The sequence below is a fragment of the Fukomys damarensis genome, unplaced genomic scaffold (assembly GCF_012274545.1).
Source record: "Fukomys damarensis isolate Sample0158 unplaced genomic scaffold, DMR_v1.0_HiC HiC_scaffold_39, whole genome shotgun sequence".
Taxonomy (NCBI): Eukaryota; Metazoa; Chordata; class Mammalia; order Rodentia; family Bathyergidae; genus Fukomys; species Fukomys damarensis.
The window spans coordinates 81,637,714-81,649,441 of record NW_022900951.1 but is presented as its reverse complement, the minus strand read 5'-3'; the positions used below and the strand labels follow the sequence as shown (position 1 = coordinate 81,649,441).

At 35.7% G+C, this 11,728-nt stretch overlaps 1 protein-coding gene across 1 annotated transcript in view; it reads right to left on the bottom strand.

Moving 5' to 3' along the window:
* The window catches only part of Il1rapl2 (interleukin 1 receptor accessory protein like 2), a 1,183,927-nt gene that overhangs the window by 504,844 nt on the left and 667,355 nt on the right, over nt 1-11,728 (bottom strand). The gene's annotated exons all lie outside the window — the stretch shown is intronic.

Here is an 11,728-nt window from a genome sequence, read left to right as displayed (position 1 = left end):
AAAAAAAGGAATACTACTCAGCCATAAAGAATGAGAAATTAGATTCATTCATAGAAAAATGGATACATATTGAGGATACACTCCTAAGTGAAATAAATAAGTCACACATGTGTAAATACTAAATAGTTTCTCTGGTGCAAATAAACTGTAATAGTACATAAGATCCTAATGAGATAATTGACAATGTGAAGTAGGAAGTAAAGGGCTAAAGGTAGGTGTAGGAAAAGCGGAAAGGGTAGGGGAAAGGGAATAAGGGAAAGGAAACGGGAGAAAATGAAAAAATTGAAATAAAATGTAAATGGGGAGGGAAAGAGGGGGTGAAGGGAGGTCAGTGAAAAGGAGAAAAAAATGAGAGCCAAACCACCTGTCATGTAAAGGTACAAGATCCCAATAATGAATGTAACTGTACAGTATACCTAAAATGTACCAATAAACTCAATGAGGAAAAACAAACAAACAAATAAATAAATGTACTGTTGGGAATTAAAGCCTGGTTGGAGGTAGATCACTCAGGTTATGGTCTGGAAAGGTGTATATCTCCTCCTTTGATCTCTCTCTCTCTCTCTCTCTCTCTCTCTCTCTCTCATTCATGCCACCATACCATGAGCTGTTTCTTCTCTGACATGCCCTTTTACCATGTTGCCATGCCTAAAATCAGCTACAACTGTGAACTAAAAGCAATACAAACTGTGAGCCACAATAAACCTTTCCTTCTTAGTATTGTGGGGTTATTTTTTTAGAAGCCACAAAACACTAAGACAGTAATAATAAAATCAACATCAATTATAACATCAAATAAAAGCTGAGAATTCACAAATCCTATGGACTAATAATGTACCACAACCAACTACATAAAAGAGATCTATAATTGTGGTATAAACACTAAGACAGACCAAATATTGACCTACTATTGATCTACAGTATGTGTGTGTATGGAACAACTTTACCTATATTAACAATAGAACAGTAGTCAACAGCAAGAGTGTAAAGTTAGCAAGTATCTAGAGATTCATAAAGCTTAGTAGTTACATTAATAAAGCTAGGGGGGATGGGACACTGGAGAATAAAAAAAGCCAAATTTGAAAAATTAGCCTAAAAGATGTGAGAAGGAGGAAAAATCTGAAATTAAAGTCCTATAGAGGAGTAAAACAAAATTGTGTTAGAGAATATCTGCACGAAAGAATGAACAATAAAAATTAATTTAAAAGATAAGTAGCAAAATATAGGAATGAGAGATAAGAAGGAAGAGAAAAATGTTGAAAGGGAAAAAGATAAATGGAAAGAAAATATATTAAAAGAGAAAAAAGATGGGGAAAACTCAAGTCCCCCAAAAAATTCAATGAAAGAAAAGATGAAAATAATAAAAAATAGAACTATCCAAAAAAGAGTGAGTCAAAGAAAAAAGTCCTATGCTTTTAAATGAGTGGGTTATTTTTGTATTTTTCCCAAGATCTGCAGTCTTGGAATCCAGGCAGCCATGATTTTCTCCAGCCCAGTTTAGGGCCTATAAGTTTTTGAGGTGCCCTCCCTCAGCAGAGGCTCCTTTTTCTGTTCACCCCACACTGTCTTTATGATCCATTTCAATGTGTGTTTTCATTCTAATTGGTAAATGGGAAACAATCAGCCCTCTGGTCTCTGCTGGATGTAGGACTCGGGGCAACATTTCAAGTGGACTGTCATACTAAATGTCAACAGTCCTAGGGTCTGGTTGCTCCTTTCTCTCCTCAGGTGTTGCCCTTGTCCAGGATCAGATTTATTGATTAATCCTCACCTCACCTGCCCCGTGATAAGGGAAGAAAAACATAGACCCATCTTGGAGTTGGTAGATGGTTTCACATTTGTGTGTGTATGTGTAGTGTAGGCAGGCACACTGTGCATTCAGAGTGGGCCTACTTGCTGGCATCAAGGGTGGAGCACCTGCAGTCAGCATGGGTCTACTTACTTAATTGGAGGAAGGTCAGTATGTAGCTAGAGTGGTCCATTGTGCCTGAATTTAAATCATACGGTCTATTTAATCCATCATATTTCCAGAGTATATGAGTTCTTCTTCCTGATATCGCCCTGCTAATAGATTATAATGTTCATGATGTAGTTTGTGACTGATTATGTAGTATATGTAATCATGAAGGAAAGATGCAGGTTTTCAGGTTCAAAATATCTTTGAATTAGAAAATAGATTTCTGAGCTAATCAAAATAGGATAAATATGGAGTCTACTAAGGTTAATTTAAAAATTTCCCTCCTTTAATGTAAATTCTGAGTTATTGAAGAACATAGCTAATGACTTCTATGAAATGTCAAAAACCTCATATATTTTCACAGTTTTGCTTGGGTAACTTTAGAAATTAGATCAGCAGAACTTTCTGAGGACTTTATAGTCATTTGACTAAACCATTTCAATTATAATGAAGATATTGATTAAATTTGGCATATAAAAAATCTGTAAGGCAAGGCTCAGGAATGTTAGAAAGACACTATAGAGTGGTAGAAAGTGGAAGTAAGCATCATTGCATTGGAAAAAGTCCCAAATTAGCTACTGCCAAGCTGTGCTTGGGTTTCTGTTATCTCATCTACAGAACAAGGGAATAAGATCATGCTTATCAAATTCCTTTCTAGTTCTTATCCACTCTTGATGCTACTTCTAGTTTTCAAATATTGCTGGCTAAACAAAAAGCCTATGTAGGTACTACTCCAAGAATGTAAGAAAATAATTAACTAATTTCAAATGAAGCCTCCAAGGATTTGAGATAATTTATGTGACAGTGCAGGGTAAATTTAGGTTAATTTTTGCAGAAGTTCTAAAAATGATGTTGCGTATCTCTCAAGCATCATTCTTCCTAATCTATCCCACCCTTTAGATCTACAAGGATCAGTTTAGTTGGTATGACTAGATGTGTCTGCATGCTGCAAACAAGCAATGCAGCAACTATTACAGTCCATTGGTAGAGCAAACACAGAAAATTTCGACAAGAAAATGTTAGAAATAAAGGTGTACAAATTAGATAGTACAAGGGAAGGGAAGCCTTTTGTGCTTAATGATAGGCACAGGGAAAGAGCAGTGCATACACTTGTATGGACTTTCAGTTGGGAAACCAGCAATTGATATTTAAAAGCCAGACTTTTTATATCAGTGAGTAAAGATCATAATTCTAATGCTGCACATACTTCCTAATAGGCTAAGTAGCTAAGTATACGAGTTATTCCTCCTGCCATTCAAGCCCTTCCATTAACCAGGAACCAACAACTTTCTCTATATGACAATGTCTCTCAGTGTTTTCTAATATAACATTACTTTTGTCTTTTTTTTTTCTGGAGTCACTCAGCCATCAAATTTGAGAATGCATAAATCATAACCTTAGGAATAAGCAATTTTACCTTCCAATTTCAATTTCAGTCCTTCAGTGTCTGTGTGACCTTCAGATCTTGCTGATTCTTAATCTTGTTGATTCTTGATTTTCTGTCTGCTGAAATACTAACTCCTGTTTCACACAGCTTTTGTGAAATGGTTATTTACAATGATGTGAATTAATTTATAATGAGAGCTTTCATTTATTCTGGATCAACTGTGTACTAGGCCCTATCTTCCTTTCAATGTTTATTCCTTAGTGAATTACCCTTTAATTGGTAGTTGACCTCCAAATAAAAATTCAAAACAGGATATCCAAAGGGTATGACAGCAGCTGCTAGTCTTGACAGAGTATCAGCAAGCAATGAGTATGCCATTATCATGAGCTATGCATGTGCACCAGAAGTCTAGGGAGAGGTTTTATGCAACACTACTGACTAGCAGACTTTTTAAATTATTTTTTTCTTTTTATTGAGTTTATTGGTACATTTTAGATATACAGTACAATTACATTCATCATTGGGATCTTGCACCTTTACATGACAGATCTTGGTTCTCATTTTTTCCCGTTGTCCCTGCCCTCCCTTCACCCCCTCCTCCCCTCCCCATTTATAAACACTTTAATTCTGTTTTTTCATTTCCTCATATTTTTTCTTTTCCCTTATTACCCTTCCCCTACCCTTCCCACTTTCCCTACACCTTTAGCCCTTTTCTTCCTATTTCACCTTATTAATGATTTCATTAGGATCTTGTGCACTATTATAGTTTTTCACACCAGAGAAACTATTCAGTATTTACACATGTGTGACTTATTTATTTCACTTAGGAATATATCCTCAATATGTATTCATTTTCCTATGAATGAATCTCATTAGCAGACTTTTCAATTCAATAGCAGGAAGATCCAACAGCAAATTTTTCCCCCTTAACAATGTGAAAGAAAAGAAACTGGAAGAATCTAAAAGTAAGTTTAGAGTCACTTTTCTAGAATGTGGGTCTGGAATGTGTTCCACATTTACGTGTTGAGTGACTTTTGGAAAATTGTACAACTTGTCTTTACTTATAAATTGAGGGCATTGCTGTTCAAGGCTGTGGTTAAGATTAAAAGTAGTGTACTTAAAATGACTAGTATGGTTCCCAGCTTATATAATAAAAATGGATTAAATTAATATGGTGTTCATTACATTTATCTAGCTCTGAAAGACACAAACATCAACAAAATGCAGGATGTTATCCCACCAATCAACAAGATACAGCTGCAAACATCACGATTGATATTGAACAAATTGATGAGGTTTGGAAAAATCATTATAACTAGCTTTCTTAAACTCTGAGGATTCTAGGGAAAACCTGTAACATAGAATCTAGGAGCTGCAGTTTGCATTGATCTCCTATAATAATCATCAGTTGACTCACATAATTTAGTACTTTATTTTATCCTACCCTATATACCATGCAGAGAGCTCCAAAATTTATATCTTCAGCCCACACTTCTCTCTAAATTCCAGACGGACATATCCAACTGCCCACTTATCATTCACTAGAGTAATCTAATGGGCTTCTCAAATAAAATATAGGCAAACAGAATTCTTGAACTCCCCAAAAATCTGCCCTTCTGTAGTCCTCTCCATTTCAGTATCACTTTTCCCCACATTATAATTAAAACAAAGAACCAGGCAATCATCATGAGAAAATATATTTATGTCTATTTCTGTAATGTATCTTGAGTGTGTCCGTGTTTTTTTCTATTATCATGCATCTCTTCTGAGCCATTATCAACATATGTTGTTCCTTCTGAAGTATTTGTCACTCTCTTCACCTAGATGTTATGTTTTCAACCTACAGAGTCCAATGTAAATGTAATTTTGCTTCAATTAAATCACAATGTCAGTCTTCTATTTCTTGTATTTTTATTTCAATATATATGCACTTAATCATATGTTTATTCATTTAAAATTTGTCTATTCTCTTCTATTATATTTCAAGTTCAATCAGGACAAGTACCATGTCTCTTTTTGTTTGTCACTAAATGTTCTGCACAGTATTTAATGAATGTTAAAATAAAGTTAAATGAGGGGCCGGGGATTTAGCTCAGTAGTTCCATCACCTGCCTCACAAGCACAAGGACCTGTTAGATCCCTGGAATCAAAAAATAAATAAATAAATAAATATATTACTTGTGGATCCAAAGTTGATAGTCACTTTGCTGGATAATAAATATTTATTCACTTCTCCTAAAATATACTTTTCACTTTTCATGTCATATGCCAAATTATGCAGAATCACGAAAATAATTTTACTAACATTAACTGCAAAAACAGAAAAAAATGCTTGATTTTAGGAACAAAGCAAATTGGGTAGTTTAAATAATATGTAAAATGTATTTTACCAGATAAAGATTCACATGTAATTATTTTCATGCAATTCTTATGCCGAGTTTATGGTGATTCTCTGATGATCTAAATATTAAAATTCATAAAACTTTGGATATTAATCTAATAATTTCTGAACAGGATATTTATTGACTTTCTGCCTAATTTTCACAGAATACAAGTAGAGTTACTGGACACTATAGGCAGACTCCAATGAAAAGGATCTAAATGTACAAAATATGTAAATTCATTCAGCAAACATACTGAGACTACTAGATGTTAAACACATCATGGATTGTTTCCCATGTCACTCGAAGACATTCAAGACATCATGCTCCAAAAAGGAATCAATCTTCTTTCTATACAGGCCCATGCCCATGCATTCATCACTTAGGTTTCTGTATCTGGTGGTTCCCAATTGCTTGTCAGAATCCCTACTGGAGCACAGTGCCACATCATAAGGACATTTCTAGCTTTATAAAGTATTGCTAGTACTGAGATGTGATTCATGGATTTGAACTGATGAATTATTTTCCTTTTTGCCAGTCAAAGAAGGCTATTTAATTACCTTTATAAACCACTACAATCATAAGGAAATCCTGACAGGAAAAGGCATGTTGAGTTTTGGGATTTGTTTCTACCCCAGCTTTGTCTCAGCTGCCTTAACTTTTGGTTCACACATCATCAAAATGTTTTGATGGCTGCAAATCTCACTCATACAGGGAACAATAAATCCTCTGATCATCTTAATTGACAATTTTTATGTGATTGCATCACCTTGCTTGAAATAGTTTTGCTCGAAATATCTATTTAGGTGGCTCATTGCTTAAGTTTTTAATAGCCTCTAATTAACTTAATTTTTAAAATTCATTCAATGAAAATGAGGCTCCTAATTAACAATAGCAATTTGTCTTTTACTGTTCAATAGAATATTTCATGTGGTGAAATGGCTACAAGTTCACCTTTGCAAGATTTCCAGTGATGAAAACGATGAGGATGATCATGATGATACCAATTATAATGTGACTTGTGGAATGCTGACTATTTCCCAGACATCGTTTTAAGTATTTTTCATATATTTGCTTTTACTCAGCATAACAACACCATTCTCATTTTTTACAGAAAAAAAACCTGAGGTTCAGAGATGTAAACTATTTTTTTCAAAATCACACAGCTATTAGCAGAATCAGGATTTGGATCATGTTTTTCTGGTCTGAATCAGGAACCATGGGCACAGATAAAGTTTTCAGAGTTTTCCACCTGCCTTTTTGTAGGATCAAATTCTTTATTTCACTGAAATCCCAAAGATGATAGATACATAGATAGATAGATAGACAGACAGACAGATAGACAGACAGATAGACAGCATTTTCCAAATAGTTTTTTCAGCATAAGGTCTTTTTCTTCTATGTGTAAGCAAATTCTTTGGAGTCAAATAAGACTATAGTCCCATGGCCAGTGGATAAATCATAAGCATTTACTAGTGTAAAGGACTCAAGTTATGGAAAAAGAACCACAATCTGAGTTTCATTCCAGGGCCATTGTCGATGCTTCTGTAGAAACCTTAGAATGATTATTTCTCAGAATTCTAATTTCCACACTTGCAATTTAAAGCCAAAATGACACACACCTCACAAGATTTTAAGATAATTAAACAAGATCATATATTTAAAAGCACACAACCTTTCTTCCAGTTCCATAACTATATGCTGTATCTAAGTATTATATGAAATCTTTGCATAAGGATCAGCTGATCTTGGAGGCTATTAACATAAATAGTGAGACAAAATCTACACAAATAAAATTTCAAAGACAATTAAAGTTATCATCTATAATATGGTTACAATTCATGCATTCAGGAGAAAGAAACGGGTAGCTTAAGTAAGGTTAGTATATTGAGACTTCACAAAGAAGGTACAGAAATACAAAAGGTACAAAGGCAAATAGCAATGGGAAAACATGAATCGGACAGGTAGGTAGGAAAAAATAGCTAGTGATATTAATTGAGCACAGCTGTGTACAGAAGTGATTTAGGTAGTTTGTAGCAATAGGGTTTTTAAAGCAATGTTACAGAACAGATGTGGGTTGAAATCCTAATTCTACAACTTACTAGGTGTGCAATCACAAACAAGTGACTTATTCTCTCTGATTCTCTGCTTCTTCCCTTATAAAATACAGAAAACATCACTCAAACTTTTGACGTTCTTGTGCGCTTTAACTCAGTATAATGTATAACGCCTGGGCCAATAACTAGTAGCTCTCTAAGCATCTTCTCTAGTAAATCAGGTTCATGGCTGGTTTCCCTCCATACAAAGCTCTAATTTTTCATTGCTACAGAAAAGAGGTTTGGTAGACTATTCCTAGCTTGCTCAAATCACCATATTCAGGTTAGGAGAAAACAGGTTAAGTGGCAATCTCACAAATAAATATGATGGGTATGGGCAATCTTTACACACAGATGTCAGAGGCCTACACATTTAAGAGTCATAATATGAACTCTTCCACAAAGTCTCCCTACTCTGGCCCTAATTTGGTGTCAGAGACGTCAACTTATAAGTCAATGATCACCTGTGGTGCTAGAAGGCTGTTGGAGCAAAACTGGACTAGACTGGGCACATTTGTTATATCCTACTGTCATATACTCTAACTTGTTCATGCCAAGTTCTGTAAGCTGGTCTCCTGCACAGCTGCTTATACAATAAGACCATAGGAAGGGATGCTCTCACAGAACCTGCCTTTTCAAAGAAACAATTCTATCCCTCTTCTGCTGAGACTGCTCATAGTGTCCATTCACCTGCCTGTAGAGCAAAGAAACATGACAGGAACAAAGTCTGGCAATCTCTTTGACCCTGGCTGTCACCAATAGGCTTAATAGATAACACTTTCATATAGGTGAGGGCACAGCAAAAGAAATAAGAGAAAAGAGACACAATAACAGGAGCAAAAGAGGATGGAAAAGTCACTCTTTAAAACTGATACTCAAAGTTTTCCTTTCTAATTCTAAGAGGCATTACTTCTTCCTAGTCTGCCAAAGTCCTGAATAGTGTTGACCTTGTTTCTGGAGCGAGCAAGTAGCCACCTGCAGGTTAGGAATTGTAGCACTCTGGGAAAGGTTCCCATATGCCCTGCAAATTTGCCAGAAATTCTCCACATTAGTCACGCCTATGTGTTACACAATTAAAATATCTATTAAACTGCAAATATGTTAGCTGAGAAGGGAAACAATGTTTTGCTTTTATCAGTCACAAATTCCTAAACTTACGGAGGTATTATATTACTCTCAGCAGAAAGCAAAGATTAGAGGAGATGGGTTACAAAGACATGACATTGAAAAGACGCAGATAAAGGACAAATGTGCCATCCACATGGGTTGGCGAAGGCCAAGGTAACTAAGGAAAGAAGAAGAAAGGTAATGAAGCTTTTACAAATCAGATTTTTCCCCTAGATTTTCTTGCACGTGTGACTGTGCAAAGAACTGTAAATTATGACAATCAGTCATAAGAGAGTTCTCTTAATGCAGCCAAGAACTATTGACTACTGAAGTCTTTCCTTATTAGATCACAAAAAAAGGTACAAAAGAGATTCAATTTCATGTGACAGTCAGGTCACATGCATTCAGATTATGTAAAGTAGCTGCTCAGAGACAACATGAAAGAAAGAGAAGATTTGCAATGATTTGTTTCTTTCACTGCATCACATCACACTGAGTTGGGGCCATTTTAAGGCAGATGTTTTACCCTCAGTGCTCTTTATTTATCTGTATCTTGAGACCGACTTGCTTCATTATCTAAGTAACTGCTCTCTGTAAGGTAATCAATTTGTCAATATCCTCCTTACACCCACACGTTGTGCCCTTTGCTCTAGATTTGAATCGATCAGTCTATTCGATGGTGTGATTAGGATAGCTTCTGAGGACTGTTCCCAGTTTGTATACTAATTTACATTTTTCCCATTCTCTACTGCAGATGGAAATATTGGAACAGATTCTGACCCTGTCACATAGTTGCCTGTTTAAAAGTCCTAATGAAGGAAATCTTCTAAGGTAAAAGCCACAAATAAGCAACCCCAAAATTGAATTAATCATACAGGCATGTTTTATTTGGTCCATAGAGTGCTTCACACTTTGGGAATTTCCACACAAACATCCAGATTGATGGCATCTCTTCAAAAATTAGAGAGCTGAACAATAGTGGAGCTTTGGCCCAGAACCCAGAATTAAGGGACTCTAGACAGTAACAGGGGTCTAAGTTCAGAAAATCATTGGATCAGGACTCGGGAGATGGGGGTCCTGGTCCTAGCTTCATAGAAGACTGATGGCAAATCTCACTTTTCAATTTTACTAAGCTTTTGTATATCAAAATTGTTTTGCCACTATTGCTTAATAATAGCCCTTGAAACCAATCTTTGACGCATATCCATAAAATAAATTCTTCTGCTATGTCATTCAGAAACCAGTGGGTTAAGAGATCATCCCCAGCATATGAAAAGTCTCCAATCCGGAACTTTAAAGGTGTTGGCAAAAATCAAGAGCAGGTGTACTATTCGCATAGTCATGAGAATGGAGGTTATTGCTTTGCTTTCCGAAGTAGCCAATGCTCATTTCTAAAAACTTGCAAAAACTCATGAATTTGTGAATGATTTGCCAGATGAATGATAAATTGCCTTCTAAATAAAGATTATTAGTGCTGGCTTTCCACTTTTTTTTTTCATTTTTAGACCTCCCTATAATTTATGTCTCTCTTTGACCTTCTTGAAGCAAACTGTCTTTTCTTATCCCAGGAGACCCTATTCCATTATCTTGTTTATCTCCTTTCCTCCTTCTCCCATTATCACCTGCTCTACATTTTCACCTTAAAACCAATTTTACTGTTTTTTTTTTTACCATTTCAAGTAGCCCTCTATACAAATTCATTGTGAGAAGTGAGACAAAAAATAATCTGTAAAATAGCAAAGAGCCACCTAAAATATACTGGGGGAAATGAAATTGTACACATCTTTGGCAAATGGCCTATGCATGCTATTTTGTATGTCTATGTGCTCCTATATTTGTCCTATTCATCTTCAGCTTTCAAAGAAATAGAAAGAAATTTTTACAATAATATCACATAGGTATTCTATAATTTATACAATAAAAGTCTTACAGAAAGTAGCATTTAAATCATATTTTAATGGAGTAAGAAAGCAGACTAAAAAAATACTCTAACAAGTTCTTTTATATGGAGACATCACCCATTAAAGCAAGTGATTGCCTTCTACTTTCTGGATCTTTTTGCAATCAATCTGACAAAAACAATCAATTTCTAAATGTCAGGAGAACATTTGTCTCACCAAATGTATATTTCTCAGAATTATAAATTGAAAAGGAAGTCAGAATATTATTTTAAAATTCTGGAAATAAGGGGCCAGGGATTTAGCTCAGTGGTTCGGTGGCCTTCCTTGCAAGTGCAAAGACCCAAGTTCAATCCCTGGTACAAAAAAAAAATTCTGGAAATATAATAAAACTTGCATATTTACCAAACAGTGTCTTTAAAAATCAAGCCATACAATTCTATAATTAACTAATTTTATTAAATTCATATTGTATGCCTATAAATTGGTAAATTTAAAACAATTATAAGTAGGTTATTTTTAATTAACTCATGTAAATTTTGAATTAAGAGGCGACAATCTGTTTAATAGCTTTCATAGGCTGACGTGCGGTGGAGGCGTCGCGCGCAGCCAGGGACTTCCGGGACCGACCAGCGGCGCGGTCTCTCACTTCCTCTCACGTCGGACAAAGTACAAAGGATCGTGGTTCTGGGATCGACCTTGCTCCAAGTGTTGGCCTTTGTTTCTCATGGAAATAAAATCTGACATACTAGTAAGAAGAAGGAGACATGTGAAAGTCACAGCATAGAAAAGCTCTTCTGGCCTGCCTACCTGCCTGTCTGCGATCACCCGGCGGCGTGCGCGTGAGCTCCCGGCCTGCGCGGGAGCTCCCGGCCTGCGCGACAACAGACCCAGGAAGGACC